This window comes from Microcaecilia unicolor, chromosome 3, assembly GCF_901765095.1.
Source record: "Microcaecilia unicolor chromosome 3, aMicUni1.1, whole genome shotgun sequence".
Taxonomy (NCBI): Eukaryota; Metazoa; Chordata; class Amphibia; order Gymnophiona; family Siphonopidae; genus Microcaecilia; species Microcaecilia unicolor.
Window position 1 is genome coordinate 491,460,803 of NC_044033.1, and position 20,368 is coordinate 491,481,170.

At 49.1% G+C, this 20,368-nt stretch overlaps 4 non-coding genes across 4 annotated transcripts; 2 read left to right on the plus strand and 2 right to left on the minus strand.

Annotated features, from left to right (window-relative positions):
- Nucleotides 1-7,108: 7,108 nt before the first annotated feature.
- Nucleotides 7,109-7,180, plus strand: TRNAE-CUC. The gene has a single exon. It is a non-coding gene; the product is annotated as a tRNA-Glu (tRNA).
- Nucleotides 7,181-8,755: 1,575 nt separating this feature from the next.
- Nucleotides 8,756-8,828, minus strand: TRNAK-UUU. Its single transcript has one exon. It is a non-coding gene; the product is annotated as a tRNA-Lys (tRNA).
- Nucleotides 8,829-17,946: 9,118 nt separating this feature from the next.
- TRNAE-CUC lies at nt 17,947-18,018 on the plus strand. Its single transcript has one exon. It is a non-coding gene; the product is annotated as a tRNA-Glu (tRNA).
- A 1,569-nt stretch (nt 18,019-19,587) lies between these two features.
- On the minus strand, nt 19,588-19,660 carry TRNAK-UUU. Its single transcript has one exon. It is a non-coding gene; the product is annotated as a tRNA-Lys (tRNA).
- Nucleotides 19,661-20,368: the final 708 nt, after the last annotated feature.

Consider the following 20,368-nt stretch of genomic DNA (forward strand, 5'->3'; position numbering starts at 1 on the left):
CCCTCAAAAATTGAGGGAAGGAGAGCCTGATCAACTCTCAGCGAAGGCCCTAGTACCTTCTAGTCTAGTGGAGATTAGAAGCGAAACCGCTTAAGCTTATCTGTATCTGAGAAATTTGAAATTGTTGGGTGGGATTTTCTGTATGGAATGTGTGATGCGTGAATGATTAACTGAGTGCGGACTTCTTATAGCTGCGTTTCCAATTAACGCGAGTTCAATTGGCCAGCGACGGAAGGAAGCGATTGCTGTCTGTCTACCTAGTGTCTCGAGAGTTCGGACCCCTTACTGCACTTTCAAAAATTCCCTCCCCCTTTGTGTGTTGTAACTGTAAGCATTATGGGTGGGACATCATCTAGACAAATTGCTACCCCCCTAGATTGTATGCTTAAGAATTTTAAAAAAGGATTTTTAATTAATGACTATGGACAGACTTTAAGCTCAAGTACTCTAAGAACCTTGTGTGAAGTTGAGTGGCCATCTATGGGAGTGGGGTGGCCCCCTAGTGGCAGCTTAGATATTGAAGTAATCCGGAAGGTCTACAGCATAGTTGTAGGAGAACCAGAATATTCTGAACAACTCCCTTATATAGATTCCTGGGATAGCCTTGTGACTGACCCTCCCTCTTGGTTGAAAACTTATATGGGATCCCCAGTAAAATTCATGTTAGGCCGTGCTCAAAGAAAGATTAGAAAATCTAAACTAGAAGAGGGAAAGAGCCCCAGGAAGCCTACCACTCAATCGGTGGCTTCCGCCCCTACCCTGCCTGAGAAACCCATACTCTCTGATGACCCCTCAGATCTTGAGCCACCACCTTATGGCCCATTGTTGGGGTTCCGTGCCGCCCCTAGAGATCCACGCCGCCCAGCCCAAGCTTCTCCAGTACAGGCTTCTCCGGATAGTTCCTCCCCCACTGTGCGAACCCCACCACATCCTAGGTTGGACTTTTCAGCTAGTCTCTACCCTCCTCTGCCACATCCTTCCCTGTTAACCTCCGAAGACCCGCTTTGGGCTCCACTCCCTGACTCCTCAACTCCTGACAGCCCAGCCTCTCCCTCTAGTACCCCTACCCACTCATTAGGGGCCCGGCATCCCTTTCAATGGACTGACTCACCTGTGACCACCTCTCAGTCTATGAGTACCCCTCCCCATCCCTCAGGGTTTCAACCTACCTCCCCTGAATGGGTTAGACCTGCTGCAATCACCTTTGAGCATGATAGGAGGGTAGCTCCTAGCTCTACCTCAGATTCCATTCCCACCTCCTCGAGAGTTCTGCCACTCCGACAGGTAACTACCACTCGACCGGATCCTAATAATCAGGGTCAGGTTATACAGGCACAGGCCTATCAGTATGTACCCTTCACAACCACCGATCTCCTGAATTGGAAGACGCATTACCCCTCTTATACTGAAAAGCCTCAGGCAGTGGTGGACCTAGTGGCTAGCATTATGGCCACCCATAACCCAACCTGGACTGATTGTCAACAACTTCTCCTGACCCTCTTCACAACTGAGGAGAGGCGGAAGATTTTGCAAAATGCTGAGGCCATAACGCGAGCGCGTGCCCCCGAGGGGACACAGAACCTAGAGGAATGGGTTAGAGCTCGGTTTCCTCGCGCAGCTCCAGTTTGGGATCCAAATAATGGGCAGCACTATGAACTGTTGTCTGGCTATTGCCGGGACTTGCTGGAAGGTATGAGGAAAGGCATAAAGAGGCCCATTAATCTGGCAAAGGTTTCTGAAATTCTCCAAGGGGCAACTGAATCCCCTGGGGCCTTTTTAGAGCGACTAATTGAAGCCTACAGAACATACACCCCATTTGACCCTGAAGCCCTAGAAAACCAGAGAATGGTGAATAGCGCATTGGTGGCCCAGAGTATGCCAGATATCCGGAAGAAGTTGCAGCGTCAAGAGGGATTCGCAGGGATGAATACCACCCAGCTAATTGAGATCGCAACCAAGGTTTTCATTAATAGAGATCAGGAGGTGCGCCGAGAGGCTGACCGGAAGATGCAGAAGAAGGCCGACCTTTTAGCGGCAGCCATTACTAATTCCACCCTTAATCGAGGTCGACCTCTAGCTAATGGGAAGCCAAAGTGGGACCCCGGACCACCAGCCAGGCCCCGAGATTCCTTCAATCAATCCCGGCCAAGGGGGGAGAATCCCAGACCAAGATTGGAGAGGGATCAGTGTGCCTACTGTAAGGAAAGAGGGCACTGGAAAGATGAATGCCCCCAGAGGCGCCAGGGACTGAGAAGGGGACCAGGAGATCGAGGAAGCCGAGGCCGAGTTCGAGAGGGAAGATATGAGCCTCCTGAATCTGACATCATCGGGATAGCCGAGATGGCAGAATGGGACGAATAGGACAGACCGGGTTCCTACAAACTGGGCTCCCAGGAACCTATGGTCAAGTTAACTATAGGGAGCCGCTCAATTCCATTCATGATTGATACAGGAGCTGAACATTCTGTTGTGACGGAGCGATTAGCGCCTGTGTCTGGAAAAACTGTCCGAGTGGTGGGAGCCACGGGGGTGCAGAACCGGAGGCCCTTCCTGACGACCCGTAGATGCCAGTTAGGCTCACACACAGTCACTCATGAATTCCTGTATATGCCAGACTGTCCAATCCCTTTGTTAGGTCGAGACCTGCTGTCCAAGCTTAGGGCCCAAATTTCCTTTGACTCTGATGGCCAGACTTCAGTCTCCTTTCGGCCCCCGACATCTAGCCCAAAGGGTATATTGAGTTTCTGCTGCCCTCTTGAAGAAGAATGGCGGCTGCATCAGTCGCATGGCCAAGTTGACCTACCCCTGGCAGACAGCTTTCAAGTCAAAGGGGTATGGGCAGAAGATAATCCCCCAGGGTTGGCCCGAAATATTCCTCCTGTCCATGTAGACTTACTTCCAAATGCCCGGCCAATCCATCTTCGCCAATACCCAATTCCCAGAAAGGCTCTGGAAGGGATCCAAGCACACCTGAATCGTCTGTTATCCCATGGAATTATTCGTCCTTGTCAGTCTCCATGGAATACGCCACTGTTGCCAGTTCAGAAGCCAGGGACTGAGGACTACCGGCCAGTCCAAGATTTACGGGTGGTTAACAAATCCACTATTTCATTACACCCTGTAGTGCCTAATCCATATGTCTTGCTAGGATTGATACCTTCTGGAGCTACCCATTTCACGACACTAGATCTAAAAGATGCCTTCTTTTGTATTCGGGTGGCCCCCGCCAGTCAACTGCTTTTTGCCTTTCAATGGGAAAACCCAGTAACAGGAAGGAAGCTTCAGTATACATGGACCCGCCTGCCACAGGGGTTCAAGAACTCCCCCACCATTTTTGGGACTGCCCTAGGACAAGACCTTAAGACTTTTAAATCTGAGCCTTCCAGGCGAGTTTTACTCCAGTATGTAGATGACCTCCTGATTGCAGCAGTGACTCAGGAAGAGTGTTTTGAGGCTACCAGAGAATTGCTGGAGTACTCTTGGATGCAGGCTATAAGGTCTCACGCTCAAAGGCCCAACTTTGTCAGTCAGAAGTGAAGTATCTGGGCTTCTGTATTTCCCAGGGAAGTCGGAGACTGGATGTCAGTAGGAAGCAAGCAGTTGCTGCAATTCCCCAACCCAAGTCCAGAAGGGAAGTTAGGGAATTTCTGGGAGCAGCCGGATTCTGCAGAATTTGGATTCCAAATTTTGCACTGATGGCGAAACCCCTTTACCAAGCCACAAAGGGGGGTGAAAAGGAACCATTTGAATGGGGACCTACAGCTCAACAATCCTTCATTGCCATAAAGAAAGCCCTACTCCAAGCCCCTGCGTTAGGCCTTCCTGATGTGGAGAAACCTTTCTCACTGTATGTCCATGAGCGACAGGGGGTTGCTCTGGGAGTGCTGACCCAGATGATGGGATCCTGGCAGAGGCCTGTTGCATACCTGTCTAAACAGCTGGATGGAGTGGCTAAAGGATGGCCAGCCTGCATGAGGGCCATTGCAGCAACAGCCTTACTGGTCCAGGAAGCTGATAAGCTGACCTTGGGGCAAGAACTGGTTGTTAAAGTCCCCCACGCAGTTCTTACCCTCATGGAGTATAAGGGCAACCACTGGTTTACAAATAACCGCATGGTTAAGTACCAAGCTAGCTTATGTGAGAATCCACGGATACACCTGGAAACAGTGGCTACATTCAATCCCGCCACTCTTTTGCCAGCATCTGAGGGACCTCCGGATCATGACTGTATCCAAACCATGGATGAAGTGTACTCCAGTCGACCAGATCTTAAAGATGTTCCGTGGAGGGACCCAGATGTAATTTATTTCACAGATGGAAGCAGTTACGTGGAGAACTCCAAGCGATTGGCAGGCTATGCTGTGGTGACAGAGGACAAGGTGATAGAAGCAAGAGCCCTGCCCCAAGGAACTTCAGCCCAGAAAGCAGAACTTGTGGCCCTCATACGAGCTCTGGAGCTAGCAGCAGGACTGGTAACCAACATTTATACTGATTCCAAGTATGCCTTCACAACTCTACATGCTCATGGAGCTTTGTATAAGGAAAAGGGACTCATAAATGCTGCAGGCCAACCTGTTAAGTATGGACCCGAAATACTTCAGCTGCTAGAGGCTGTGTGGGCCCCTAAGAAGGTAGCTGTTATTCACTGCAGGGGACACCAAAGGATAGATACTCCAGTGGCCCGAGGGAACCGCCATGCTGATCGGGTGGCCAAGGAAGCTGCTCGAGGACCCCCAGCAAGTACTGTGACTCCCCTGTTCCAAATTCGACTGCAAGAATGGACACCTATGTATACCCAAATGGAAGAGAAATGGGCTCAAGAAGAAGGTGCAGTAAGGAGACCTGATGGCTGGTTACATCTCCCTGATACCAGAGTTCTGGTGCCACGCCACCTAGCTTGGCCTGTAGTGTCTCAAGCTCATGACCTATCGCACTTAGGGAAAACAGCACTAGCCCGCCTACTCAGTCGAGTAGTGGTGCTGGAAGGATTGGATAGTCTGGTTGCCACTGCCTCAGCCCGATGTACTCTCTGTGCCCAGAATAATGCTCGTCAGGGACCCCGTATTCCACCAGGAGTTCAGTCTAGGGGACTAACACCCTTTGAGTCTCTAGTTATAGACTTCACAGAAATGCCCAGGAGCGGTAGGCTCCGATACCTCTTGGTCATGGTCTGTACCTTTTCTGGGTGGGTGGAAGCATATCCTACAGTTACTGAGAAAGCCACAGAAGTAGCTCGAGCCCTCCTTAGGGATGTCATCCCCAGGTATGGACTGCCCCTTGCCATAGGTTCAGATAATGGGCCCGCCTTTGTTGAAGCTACACTTCAGGCCCTGTCCCGCGCATTGCGCATTACCTGGAAATTGCATTGTGCCTATCGTCCCCAGAGTTCAGGGCAGGTTGAGCGGGCAAACAGAACCTTGAAAAATAGCCTAGCAAAGATTTGTCAGGAAACCCAACTGAAATGGCCACAGGCACTGCCACTAGCCCTCTTCCGCCTCCGATGCACTCCAACTAAAGGAACAGCCCTCTCTCCCTTTGAAATTGTGTATGGGAAGCCCCCAGCCATTTTGCAGGGAATTAAGGGAGACATAGGGATTTTAGGGTCTGCCCAGGTGCAGGAGCAGGTAGCCCTCTTGGGCAGGATAATTTCTGAGCTTCAGTCTTATGTGAGAGAAATAAACCCTGTCCCCTTCCAGGCTCAGGTACATTCCTTCCTGCCAGGGGATAGAGTTTGGGTGAAAGACTGGAGGCTCCAGCCTTTGGGGCCCCGATGGAAAGGACCTTTTACTGTTTTGCTTTCTACCCCTGCCGCTGTGAAGGTCGCAGGGATTACTCCATGGGTCCATTGGTCTCGAATTAAGTCTGCTGATCAGACTGAGCCCAGCACGGATCAGACGGAGCCTAGACAGTGGAGAGCAGAAAGTGATCCAGCGGAGCCATTGAAGTTGCGCTTGACCCGAACCAAAGAATCTACTAGCTGAAAAGAAGGGTCAACTGCATACTGCAGGAGCTGCTGAACTTCGGCTTCACACTGAGACTCTTTCTGTCCAGATTCTGGCTTTCTTGGAATTTGAGAGCTTGATCCTTGTCAGTTGAGGGTCTATCCCAACTGGTATAAGAACTCAAAGACTGAGAACATTATATTAGAGTAATCTGTGATTAGCACAGACTGTTGAAATATTATTGCTTAATTAGTTTGCTGTATTTGTTTTAGATTAGGAAGAAAGAAAATGTTAGTAGTTTGGATGCTTTTGTTGTTTTCTACTCCTTGCCTCCTTGTTCCTAAAACCCCAACTCGCTCCAACCTTTGGTTACACTCTGTCCAGGAACTAATTAGCCAGGCAAAGATTACTTCCTGCTTCACAACCTGTGCTGGGTTTGTGGGGAGCCCCCATCTCTGACTGCCGCCCTGCTCAGTTTTGGAAAAAACTTTGCACGATAATAGTTTTTGTGGGATACCTGCCTTCCACAAACTACTGATGACCCATACTAAGGGCAGAAATGGTCATTGAAATCCCAATGCCAGGGTCAGCTGATGCCGCCTGTCTGGCCACGAAAATGATAGAGGGGACCGGGCCAGTTTCCCTGTGAGGAAAGGCTAAAGAGGCTAGGGCTCTTCAGCTTGGACATGAGGCGGCTGAGGAGAGATACGATAGGGAGTGGGGTGGAACGGAACGGCTAGAAGTGAAACGCTTGTGGGCTCTTTCCAAAAATATAAGGACTAGAGGGCGGGTACGCAATGAAGTGACTTAAGTAGTCAACTTAAAACGACTCGAGAGAAACTCTTTCTTCACTCCACGTGTGTGTGTGTGTAATTAAACTCTAGTAAATCATGGCCAGAGAGTGTGGTAAAAGCGGTTAGCGTAGCAGGGTTTAAAAAAAGGTTGGGACAAGCTCCTGCAAGAAACCCTTGGGATAATCCACTGCTTATTCCTGGGATAAGCAGCGCAAGATTGTTTTCTTATTCTCTTTGGGATCTTGCCAGGTACTTGGTGACCTGGATTGGCCACTGTTGGAAACAGGATACTGGGCTGGATGGACCTTCGGGCTGAGCCAGCATGGCAATGCGATCTGTGGCCTTCCTAAAGCACAGCCCCTGCCCAAGCAGTCCCTGGTGGTCTAGTGGTCAGGATTTGGTGCTCTCACCGCCAAGGCCCTGGTTCAATTCCCGGCCAGGGAAGCAAGCTCCCTCTCTTTTCAGGGCTGGCAGCCCTCACCTGTCAGCTGCTCTCAAAGCAAAGTTTTGATGATGAGCCCCTGCCTGCCACCCACCCAAATGTTTCCCCAGTTCTTTTACCATACATTTCACATCTCGGTAAACCCACCTAGGCGCTTCATAGGAAAGAATCTTGAGGGTTAGGTCACAGCGGCGGCCTCCAATTGCCCACGCTGAAAGTCAAGCACCAAGGAAACAGAACGGCGACCTAGAGATGTTTGTCAACCCGTTAGAGTCTACGAAATGATGATTCAACTGGAAGGCTGAGAGGAAGACTGCTGCACAGGGATGGGTCAACAGCAGAGAAAATAGATTCGAGGAGAGTGTCAAAGCAAATTTTGGCAAAAAGACAAAATTGTGAAAAGAGATTGTTGAGAGGACCAGAGCGAGCATGAGGGTACGTAAGGTGTAAGCATTCAGAACAGGAACACAGGTATTCTGGAACAGCGTATTTTGTAAGCCAGTGTCAGGATTTTGTAGGGAATTCACGCAGATACCGGTAGCTAGCCTTATTAATTGACTGCTGTAATTGTCTATTGCTGATGTTTGATTTTTATTCTTAATGTACACCGCCTTGAGTGAATTCCTTCAAAAAGGCAGTAAATACATCCTAACAAATAAATAAATAAATAAAGTAAATAACTAGATAGATCAATTATCGCAATCATGGCAGAGGTGACATTGTCCCAGGGATTGGCTCCTGTATCAGTCTGACAGCAGTGTTTTTGCATGAGCTGTAATCCTTTTCTCTACGAAAACCCATAAACAAGTGCGTTACAAACATCCGAATTCCCCGGAGGGCAAAGTCTCTTCCTCAAGGCTTTCTGATCAGAAAACGATCAAACAGAGCCTTTTTGGACAGTAGACTAGATGCGTAATTGGAACTTTAATTGGCCATCGATGACTACTCCGTAATTGGAACTTTAGTTGGCCATCGATGACTACTCCCTGAATTTTCAGGGCTTGAACAATGTAGATCTGAATCCCATCCATTAAAAGGGGTGTAAGTACGCAGTGTTATGGGGCAGCGCTACAGAGCAGGGCCTACGTTTTATTCACATTTAGCTTCAGTGTGCTGGAACGTGTTCTGGGCTTTACCACCCCCTCACGCTCTGTATTGTACCATCGTCTCCAAGTTCGCCGCCGATTCTAAGACGTGTTGCCTCAGAGTGCTAGAAATCTGGAATCAACGGTCACGGCTACAGCGTGGGTGACAAACGTAGAAACCTGAATGTATGTGTGTTGGGGGGGGGGGGGGGGGGGAGTGGACACTTGAGGGTGAGCTAAAGCCCATCCACACCAGCTCACCCCACGCTTTCTGAAATTCGGATACAGCTGTGGTGTGCACTGCCCGCACTGGGAGGCTGTTGGCGCATCCACCGCCCTTTCTGTCAAGAAAACGTTCCTTTGATTACTGCTGAGTCCCTCACCCCTTGCTGTTTGAACAGGCCAAATAAACATTTTCCCTACTTTAGACACCCTTACTTGCCAACTGGAAAAATGCTGTGGGACAGAGTCTCCTTTTAGGGGGGCTGGTCCCACCCACACAGGGACTTGAACCCTGGACCCTCAGATTAAAAGTCTGATGCTCTACCGACTGAGCTATGTGGGCTCCTCCCAGGCCTCCTCAAATTTGCAAAGTCTGGCATTCTTGTCCTTCCCCACGCTGGGTTTTCCAGGCTGTGTAAGACCATTTCCCAGGCCACTAACTGCCTTCCAGTAACATTTTGCACAGATGCCGTAGATCCAGAAAGGAACAGAATGGGTGGCAATGAGCAAAAACCTGCTCTGCTCTGTGCAGCAGAAAGGCACTTTGAGCAGGCTCCCTGTTTAACTGAGGTGGCCTTGGAACCTTACAGCTTCAGCTGCATTCTGCAACCCAGGAAATGCTTTTTGCACCAGGGTAAGGGTATTGCCATGAGAAAGGCAGCTGAGCAGGATCCTCGGCCTATGCTTAGCTGAGGAGGCAGCTCAGTCAGCAGGCTCCTCGGCCTATGCTCAACTGAGGAGAAGGCCTTGGGGACCTTGCAGCTTCAGCATTCTGCAACCCAGGAAATGCTCCTTGCACCAGGGTAAGGGCATTGCCATGAGAAAGGCAGCTGAGCAGGCTCCTCGGCCTATGCTTAACTGAGGAGGAGGCCTTGGGACCTTGCAGCTTCAGCATTCTGCAACGCAGGAAAAAGCCTGCACTGTGCTCCTTCTTCCACCAAGGTAAGGGTATTGCCATATGAGAAAGGCAGCTTGAGTGAGGCAGCCATGGGCAAAGAAAGTGTTAACTCTGAGAAATTATATACATAAGAAATGATATTAAAAGCTTGAAGTTTGAATTCTAACTTTTTACCTTGCAACTAAAGTGAAGAAATGCCAGATGGTTCATATTATTTCAATGTCTAGCTTGCCGAGCAAAAGGTTAAAAAGGTCAGAGACAGGAATTTCTTTCACCCTTGTGAGTGATGGATTGCTAAATGCTGGCACAGCTGTAAATTATTATGAATGAATAAAGGAATGAGCCAGACATATGACACATTGTAGTTTAAGGAATAGGCTGAAATACTATTAGAAGTTCTTGATATGTAGATTTTGTTATAAGGAGATAGCTTAGATATAGATAGAGACCATTATAAGTATGTAGAATATGTCTTATAAGGATGCTTACTTTAGAATATGCTGTATTCTGTGTAAATTAATAAGTTTTGTGTCTGTGTAGAATGTCTGTTAAATTCTGTATTACTCTTTGTCTGCTGTTTAAGAGGTCAAGCAAGGACTGCAGTGAAGAGGCCAACATGTGTTTTAAGTTATCTGCAGTTCTGGCTGGTTCAATGTATAAGCTGATAGGTGAAAGAGGTCAGGACTAGTCAGCTCTCTTCTCCTTGATTAATTATAGGTAAATGTAGAAATGGTCTTGAAAGTAATAACCTGATATGTATGCTATTAAGTAAGATTGGCCCTTGACCCCTTTAATGAATGCCAGAGTTTAGTTAGCAGTTAGTACTAGGAATATGAGAAATCAATCATAATAACATGTAAGAGACTGGAGCCCAAATGTCTGGTGTAAGGGGCCCCAGGTCACAGGTCAGTTTAGGATGTCTGGAACCTATGTAACTGATATTTGTATGGAACTGATTGGTTGAGGCAAGGTAATCAATCTATTCCTTAACCAATTGGAGAGTAAGGGGGCTAGGCTAGGCTAGATAGAACTGTATTTAAGTGGGAGAAGAAGCAGGTTACGTCAGAAGGAGCTCAGAAGAAAGAGAAGGACAGAAGGAACAGACAGAAGAAGGAGAAGACAGCATAAGAAGAGAAGCAGCTGAGACAAAGACACAGAGAGCTGAGAGAAAGACACAGAGAGCTGAGAGAGAGACAAAGAGAGCTGAGAAAGAGAAGAAGAGACTTAATGCTGATGTTCTACTTTGTTTGCTGGCAAATAAAGAAGATTTCTCTCTCATTCTGGTGTGCTGTCTGACTCCTGAAGTATCATAAATTTATGCATCAATTCCTGCAACAATTCTTGGTGGCAGCAGTGGGATTCTGAATCCTGCATTAATCCCAGCACCCAACTGACTGGAGAACATTCGCCGGGTATGTATTCTGTATTATAATTCTAGCTAGAAAGTTGTAAACCAGCCCCTCAAAAATTGAGGGAAGGAGAGCCTGATCAACTCTCAGCGAAGGCCCTAGTACCTTCTAGTCTAGTGGAGATTAGAAGCGAAACCGCTTAAGCTTATCTGTATCTGAGAAATTTGAAATTGTTGGGTGGGATTTTCTGTATGGAATGTGTGATGCGTGAATGATTAACTGAGTGCGGACTTCTTATAGCTGCGTTTCCAATTAACGCGAGTTTCAATTGGCCAGCGACGGAAGGAAGCGATTGCTGTCTGTCTACCTAGTGTCTCGAGAGTTCGGACCCCTTACTGCACTTTCAAAAATTCCCTCCCCCTTTGTGTGTTGTAACTGTAAGCATTATGGGTGGGACATCATCTAGACAAATTGCTACCCCCCTAGATTGTATGCTTAAGAATTTAAAAAAGGATTTTTAATTAATGACTATGGACAGACTTTAAGCTCAAGTACTCTAAGAACCTTGTGTGAAGTTGAGTGGCCATCTATGGGAGTGGGGTGGCCCCCTAGTGGCAGCTTAGATATTGAAGTAATCCGGAAGGTCTACAGCATAGTTGTAGGAGAACCAGAATATTCTGAACAACTCCCTTATATAGATTCCTGGGATAGCCTTGTGACTGACCCTCCCTCTTGGTTGAAAACTTATATGGGATCCCCAGTAAAATTCATGTTAGGCCGTGCTCAAAGAAAGATTAGAAAATCTAAACTAGAAGAGGGAAAGAGCCCCAGGAAGCCTACCACTCAATCGGTGGCTTCCGCCCCTACCCTGCCTGAGAAACCCATACTCTCTGATGACCCCTCAGATCTTGAGCCACCACCTTATGGCCCATTGTTGGGGTTCCGTGCCGCCCCTAGAGATCCACGCCGCCCAGCCCAAGCTTCTCCAGTACAGGCTTCTCCGGATAGTTCCTCCCCCACTGTGCGAACCCCACCACATCCTAGGTTGGACTTTTCAGCTAGTCTCTACCCTCCTCTGCCACATCCTTCCCTGTTAACCTCCGAAGACCCGCTTTGGGCTCCACTCCCTGACTCCTCAACTCCTGACAGCCCAGCCTCTCCCTCTAGTACCCCTACCCACTCATTAGGGGCCCGGCATCCCTTTCAATGGACTGACTCCCCTGTGACCACCTCTCAGTCTATGAGTACCCCTCCCCATCCCTCAGGGTTTCAACCTACCTCCCCTGAATGGGTTAGACCTGCTGCAATCACCTTTGAGCATGATAGGAGGGTAGCTCCTAGCTCTACCTCAGATTCCATTCCCACCTCCTCGAGAGTTCTGCCACTCCGACAGGTAACTACCACTCGACCGGATCCTAATAATCAGGGTCAGGTTATACAGGCACAGGCCTATCAGTATGTACCCTTCACAACCACCGATCTCCTGAATTGGAAGACGCATTACCCCTCTTATACTGAAAAGCCTCAGGCAGTGGTGGACCTAGTGGCTAGCATTATGGCCACCCATAACCCAACCTGGACTGATTGTCAACAACTTCTCCTGACCCTCTTCACAACTGAGGAGAGGCGGAAGATTTTGCAAAATGCTGAGGCCATAACGCGAGCGCGTGCCCCCGAGGGGACACAGAACCTAGAGGAATGGGTTAGAGCTCGGTTTCCTCGCGCAGCTCCAGTTTGGGATCCAAATAATGGGCAGCACTATGAACTGTTGTCTGGCTATTGCCGGGACTTGCTGGAAGGTATGAGGAAAGGCATAAGAGGCCCATTAATCTGGCAAAGGTTTCTGAAATTCTCCAAGGGGCAACTGAATCCCCTGGGGCCTTTTTAGAGCGACTAATTGAAGCCTACAGAACATACACCCCATTTGACCCTGAAGCCCTAGAAAACCAGAGAATGGTGAATAGCGCATTGGTGGCCCAGAGTATGCCAGATATCCGGAAGAAGTTGCAGCGTCAAGAGGGATTCGCAGGGATGAATACCACCCAGCTAATTGAGATCGCAACCAAGGTTTTCATTAATAGAGATCAGGAGGTGCGCCGAGAGGCTGACCGGAAGATGCAGAAGAAGGCCGACCTTTTAGCGGCAGCCATTACTAATTCCACCCTTAATCGAGGTCGACCTCTAGCTAATGGGAAGCCAAAGTGGGACCCCGGACCACCAGCCAGGCCCCGAGATTCCTTCAATCAATCCCGGCCAAGGGGGGAGAATCCCAGACCAAGATTGGAGAGGGATCAGTGTGCCTACTGGAAGGAAAGAGGGCACTGGAAAGATGAATGCCCCCAGAGGCGCCAGGGACTGAGAAGGGGACCAGGAGATCGAGGAAGCCGAGGCCGAGTTCGAGAGGGAAGATATGAGCCTCCTGAATCTGACATCATCGGGATAGCCGAGATGGCAGAATGGGACGAATAGGACAGACCGGGTTCCTACAAACTGGGCTCCCAGGAACCTATGGTCAAGTTAACTATAGGGAGCCGCTCAATTCCATTCATGATTGATACAGGAGCTGAACATTCTGTTGTGACGGAGCGATTAGCGCCTGTGTCTGGAAAAACTGTCGAGTGGTGGGAGCCACGGGGGTGCAGAACCGGAGGCCCTTCCTGACGACCCGTAGATGCCAGTTAGGCTCACACACAGTCACTCATGAATTCCTGTATATGCCAGACTGTCCAATCCCTTTGTTAGGTCGAGACCTGCTGTCCAAGCTTAGGGCCCAAATTTCCTTTGACTCTGATGGCCAGACTTCAGTCTCCTTTCGGCCCCCGACATCTAGCCCAAAGGGTATATTGAGTTTCTGCTGCCCTCTTGAAGAAGAATGGCGGCTGCATCAGTCGCATGGCCAAGTTGACCTACCCCTGGCAGACAGCTTTCAAGTCAAAGGGGTATGGGCAGAAGATAATCCCCCAGGGTTGGCCCGAAATATTCCTCCTGTCCATGTAGACTTACTTCCAAATGCCCGGCCAATCCATCTTCGCCAATACCCAATTCCCAGAAAGGCTCTGGAAGGGATCCAAGCACACCTGAATCGTCTGTTATCCCATGGAATTATTCGTCCTTGTCAGTCTCCATGGAATACGCCACTGTTGCCAGTTCAGAAGCCAGGGACTGAGGACTACCGGCCAGTCCAAGATTTACGGGTGGTTAACAAATCCACTATTTCATTACACCCTGTAGTGCCTAATCCTATGTCTTGCTAGGATTGATACCTTCTGGAGCTACCCATTTCACGACACTAGATCTAAAAGATGCCTTCTTTTGTATTCGGGTGGCCCCCGCCAGTCAACTGCTTTTTGCCTTTCAATGGGAAAACCCAGTAACAGGAAGGAAGCTTCAGTATACATGGACCCGCCTGCCACAGGGGTTCAAGAACTCCCCCACCATTTTGGGACTGCCCTAGGACAAGACCTTAAGACTTTTAAATCTGAGCCTTCCAGGCGAGTTTTACTCCAGTATGTAGATGACCTCCTGATTGCAGCAGTGACTCAGGAAGAGTGTTTTGAGGCTACCAGAGAATTGCTGGAGTACTCTTGGATGCAGGCTATAAGGTCTCACGCTCAAAGGCCCAACTTTGTCAGTCAGAAGTGAAGTATCTGGGCTTCTGTATTTCCCAGGGAAGTCGGAGACTGGATGTCAGTAGGAAGCAAGCAGTTGCTGCAATTCCCCAACCCAAGTCCAGAAGGGAAGTTAGGGAATTTCTGGGAGCAGCCGGATTCTGCAGAATTTGGATTCCAAATTTTGCACTGATGGCGAAACCCCTTTACCAAGCCACAAAGGGGGGTGAAAAGGAACCATTTGAATGGGGACCTACAGCTCAACAATCCTTCATTGCCATAAAGAAAGCCCTACTCCAAGCCCCTGCGTTAGGCCTTCCTGATGTGGAGAAACCTTTCTCACTGTATGTCCATGAGCGACAGGGGGTTGCTCTGGGAGTGCTGACCCAGATGATGGGATCCTGGCAGAGGCCTGTTGCATACCTGTCTAAACAGCTGGATGGAGTGGCTAAAGGATGGCCAGCCTGCATGAGGGCCATTGCAGCAACAGCCTTACTGGTCCAGGAAGCTGATAAGCTGACCTTGGGGCAAGAACTGGTTGTTAAAGTCCCCCACGCAGTTCTTACCCTCATGGAGTATAAGGGCAACCACTGGTTTACAAATAACCGCATGGTTAAGTACCAAGCTAGCTTATGTGAGAATCCACGGATACACCTGGAAACAGTGGCTACATTCAATCCCGCCACTCTTTTGCCAGCATCTGAGGGACCTCCGGATCATGACTGTATCCAAACCATGGATGAAGTGTACTCCAGTCGACCAGATCTTAAAGATGTTCCGTGGAGGGACCCAGATGTAATTTATTTCACAGATGGAAGCAGTTACGTGGAGAACTCCAAGCGATTGGCAGGCTATGCTGTGGTGACAGAGGACAAGGTGATAGAAGCAAGAGCCCTGCCCCAAGGAACTTCAGCCCAGAAAGCAGAACTTGTGGCCCTCATACGAGCTCTGGAGCTAGCAGCAGGACTGGTAACCAACATTTATACTGATTCCAAGTATGCCTTCACAACTCTACATGGCTCATGGAGCTTTGTATAAGGAAAAGGGACTCATAAATGCTGCAGGCCAACCTGTTAAGTATGGACCCGAAATACTTCAGCTGCTAGAGGCTGTGTGGGCCCCTAAGAAGGTAGCTGTTATTCACTGCAGGGGACACCAAAGGATAGATACTCCAGTGGCCCGAGGGAACCGCCATGCTGATCGGGTGGCCAAGGAAGCTGCTCGAGGACCCCCAGCAAGTACTGTGACTCCCCTGTTCCAAATTCGACTGCAAGAATGGACACCTATGTATACCCAAATGGAAGAGAAATGGGCTCAAGAAGAAGGTGCAGTAAGGAGACCTGATGGCTGGTTACATCTCCCTGATACCAGAGTTCTGGTGCCACGCCACCTAGCTTGGCCTGTAGTGTCCTCAAGCTCATGACCTATCGCACTTAGGGAAAACAGCACTAGCCCGCCTACTCAGTCGAGTAGTGGTGCTGGAAGGATTGGATAGTCTGGTTGCCACTGCCTCAGCCCGATGTACTCTCTGTGCCCAGAATAATGCTCGTCAGGGACCCCGTATTCCACCAGGAGTTCAGTCTAGGGGACTAACACCCTTTGAGTCTCTAGTTATAGACTTCACAGAAATGCCCAGGAGCGGTAGGCTCCGATACCTCTTGGTCATGGTCTGTACCTTTTCTGGGTGGGTGGAAGCATATCCTACAGTTACTGAGAAAGCCACAGAAGTAGCTCGAGCCCTCCTTAGGGATGTCATCCCCAGGTATGGACTGCCCCTTGCCATAGGTTCAGATAATGGCCCCCCTTTGTTGAAGCTACACTTCAGGCCCTGTCCCACGCATTGCGCATTACCTGGAAATTGCATTGTGCCTATCGTCCCCAGAGTTCAGGGCAGGTTGAGCGGGGCAAACAGAACCTTGAAAAATAGCCTAGCAAAGATTTGTCAGGAAACCCAACTGAAATGGCCACAGGCACTGCCACTAGCCCTCTTCCGCCTCCGATGCACTCCAACTAAAGGAACAGCCCTCTCTCCCTTTGAAATTGTGTATGGGAAGCCCCCAGCCATTTTGCAGGGAATTAAGGGAGACATAGGGATTTTAGGGTCTGCCCAGGTGCAGGAGCAGGTAGCCCTCTTGGGCAGGATAATTTCTGAGCTTCAGTCTTATGTGAGAGAAATAAACCCTGTCCCCTTCCAGGCTCAGGTACATTCCTTCCTGCCAGGGGATAGAGTTTGGGTGAAAGACTGGAGGCTCCAGCCTTTGGGGCCCCGATGGAAAGGACCTTTTACTGTTTTGCTTTCTACCCCTGCCGCTGTGAAGGTCGCAGGGATTACTCCATGGGTCCATTGGTCTCGAATTAAGTCTGCTGATCAGACTGAGCCCAGCACGGATCAGACGGAGCCTAGACAGTGGAGAGCAGAAAGTGATCCAGCGGAGCCATTGAAGTTGCGCTTGACCCGAACCAAAGAATCTACTAGCTGAAAAGAAGGGTCAACTGCATACTGCAGGAGCTGCTGAACTTCGGCTTCACACTGAGACTCTTTCTGTCCAGATTCTGGCTTTCTTGGAATTTGAGAGCTTGATCCTTGTCAGTTGAGGGTCTATCCCAACTGGTATAAGAACTCAAAGACTGAGAACATTATATTAGAGTAATCTGTGATTAGCACAGACTGTTGAAATATTATTGCTTAATTAGTTTGCTGTATTTGTTTTAGATTAGGAAGAAAGAAAATGTTAGTAGTTTGGATGCTTTTGTTGTTTTCTACTCCTTGCCTCCTTGTTCCTAAAACCCCAACTCGCTCCAACCTTTGGTTACACTCTGTCCAGGAACTAATTAGCCAGGCAAAGATTACTTCCTGCTTCACAACCTGTGCTGGGTTTGTGGGGAGCCCCCATCTCTGACTGCCGCCCTGCTCAGTTTTGGAAAAAACTTTGCACGATAATAGTTTTTGTGGGATACCTGCCTTCCACAAACTACTGATGACCCATACTAAGGGCAGAAATGGTCATTGAAATCCCAATGCCAGGGTCAGCTGATGCCGCCTGTCTGGCCACGAAAATGATAGAGGGGACCGGGCCAGTTTCCCTGTGAGGAAAGGCTAAAGAGGCTAGGGCTCTTCAGCTTGGACATGAGGCGGCTGAGGAGAGATACGATAGGGAGTGGGGTGGAACGGAACGGCTAGAAGTGAAACGCTTGTGGGCTCTTTCCAAAAATATAAGGACTAGAGGGCGGGTACGCAATGAAGTGACTTAAGTAGTCAACTTAAAACGACTCGAGAGAAACTCTTTCTTCACTCCACGTGTGTGTGTGTGTAATTAAACTCTAGTAAATCATGGCCAGAGAGTGTGGTAAAAGCGGTTAGCGTAGCAGGGTTTAAAAAAAGGTTGGGACAAGCTCCTGCAAGAAACCCTTGGGATAATCCACTGCTTATTCCTGGGATAAGCAGCGCAAGATTGTTTTCTTATTCTCTTGGGATCTTGCCAGGTACTTGGTGACCTGGATTGGCCACTGTTGGAAACAGGATACTGGGCTGGATGGACCTTCGGGCTGAGCCAGCATGGCAATGCGATCTGTGGCCTTCCTAAAGCACAGCCCCTGCCCAAGCAGTCCCTGGTGGTCTAGTGGTCAGGATTTGGTGCTCTCACCGCCAAGGCCCTGGTTCAATTCCCGGCCAGGGAAGCAAGCTCCCTCTCTTTTCAGGGCTGGCAGCCCTCACCTGTCAGCTGCTCTCAAAGCAAAGTTTTGATGATGAGCCCCTGCCTGCCACCCACCCAAATGTTTCCCCAGTTCTTTTACCATACATTTCACATCTCGGTAAACCCACCTAGGCGCTTCATAGGAAAGAATCTTGAGGGTTAGGTTCACAGCGGCGGCCTCCGATTGCCCACGCTGAAAGTCAAGCACCAAGGAAACAGAACGGCGACCTAGAGATGTTTGTCAACCCGTTAGAGTCTACGAAATGATGATTCAACTGGAAGGCTGAGAGGAAGACTGCTGCACAGGGATGGGTCAACAGCAGAGAAAATAGATTCGAGGAGAGTGTCAAAGCAAATTTTGGCAAAAAGACAAAATTGTGAAAAGAGATTGTTGAGAGGACCAGAGCGAGCATGAGGGTACGTAAGGTGTAAGCATTCAGAACAGGAACACAGGTATTCTGGAACAGCGTATTTGTAAGCCAGTGGTCAGGATTTTGTAGGGAATTCACGCAGATACCGGTAGCTAGCCTTATTAATTGACTGCTGTAATTGTCTATTGCTGATGTTTGATTTTTATTCTTAATGTACACCGCCTTGAGTGAATTCCTTCAAAAGGCAGTAAATACATCCTAACAAATAAATAAATAAATAAAGTAATAACTAGATAGATCAATTATCGCAATCATGGCAGAGGTGACATTGTCCCAGGGATTGGCTCCTGTATCAGTCTGACAGCAGTGTTTTTGCATGAGCTGTAATCCTTTTCTCTACGAAAACCCATAAACAAGTGCGTTACAAACATCCGAATTCCCCGGAGGGCAAAGTCTCTTCCTCAAGGCTTTCTGATCAGAAAACGATCAAACAGAGCCTTTTGGACAGTAGACTAGATGCGTAATTGGAACTTTAATTGGCCATCGATGACTACTCCGTAATTGGAACTTTAGTTGGCCATCGATGACTACTCCCTGAATTTTCAGGGCTTGAACAATGTAGATCTGAATCCCATCCATTAAAAAGGGGTGTAAGTACGCAGTGTTATGGGGCAGCGCTACAGAGCAGGGCCTACGTTTATTCACATTTAGCTTCAGTGTGCTGGAACGTGTTCTGGGCTTTACCACCCCCTCACGCTCTGTATTGTACCATCGTCTCCAAGTTCGCCGCCGATTCTAAGACGTGTTGCCTCAGAGTGCTAGAAATCTGGAATCACGGTCACGGCTACAGCGTGGTGACAAACGTAGAAACCTGAATGTATGTGTGTTGGGGGGGGGGGGGAGGGGGAGTGGACACTTGAGGGTGAGCTAAAGCCCATCCACACCAGCTCACCCCACGCTTTCTGAAATTCGGATACAGCTGTGGTGTGCACTGCCCGCACTGGGAGGCTGTTGGCGCATCCACCGCCCTTTCTGTCAAGAAAACGTCCTTTGATTACTGCTGAGTCCCTCACCCCTTGCTGTTTGAACAGGCCAAATAAACATTTTCCCTACTTTAGACACCTTACTTGCCAACTGGAAAAATGCTGTGGGACAGAGTCTCCTTTTAGGGGGGCTGGTCCCACCCACACAGGGACTTGAACCCTGGACCCTCAGATTAAAAGTCTGATGCTCTACCGACTGAGCTATGTGGGCTCCTCCCAGGCCTCCTCAAATTTGCAAAGTCTGGCATTCTTGTCCTTCCCCACGCTGGGTTTTCCAGGCTGTGTAAGACCATTTCCCAGGCCACTAACTGCCTTCCAGTAACATTTTGCACAGATGCCGTAGATCCAGAAAGGAACAGAATGGGTGGCAATGAGCAAAAACCTGCTCTGCTCTGTGCAGCAGAAAGGCACTTTGAGCAGGCTCCCTGTTTAACTGAGGTGGCCTTGGAACCTTACAGCTTCAGCTGCATTCTGCAACCCAGGAAATGCTTTTGCACCAGGGTAAGGGTATTGCCATGAGAAAGGCAGCTGAGCAGGATCCTCGGCCTATGCTTAGCTGAGGAGGCAGCTCAGTCAGCAGGCTCCTCGGCCTATGCTCAACTGAGGAGAAGGCCTTGGGGACCTTGCAGCTTCAGCATTCTGCAACCCAGGAAATGCTCCTTGCACCAGGGTAAGGGCATTGCCATGAGAAAGGCAGCTGAGCAGGCTCCTCGGCCTATGCTTAACTGAGGAGGAGGCCTTGGGACCTTGCAGCTTCAGCATTCTGCAACGCAGGAAAAAGCCTGCACTGTGCTCCTTCTTCCACCAAGGTAAGGGTATTGCCATATGAGAAAGGCAGCTTGAGTGAGGCAGCCATGGGCAAAGAAAGTGTTAACTCTGAGAAATTATATACATAAGAAATGATATTAAAAGCTTGAAG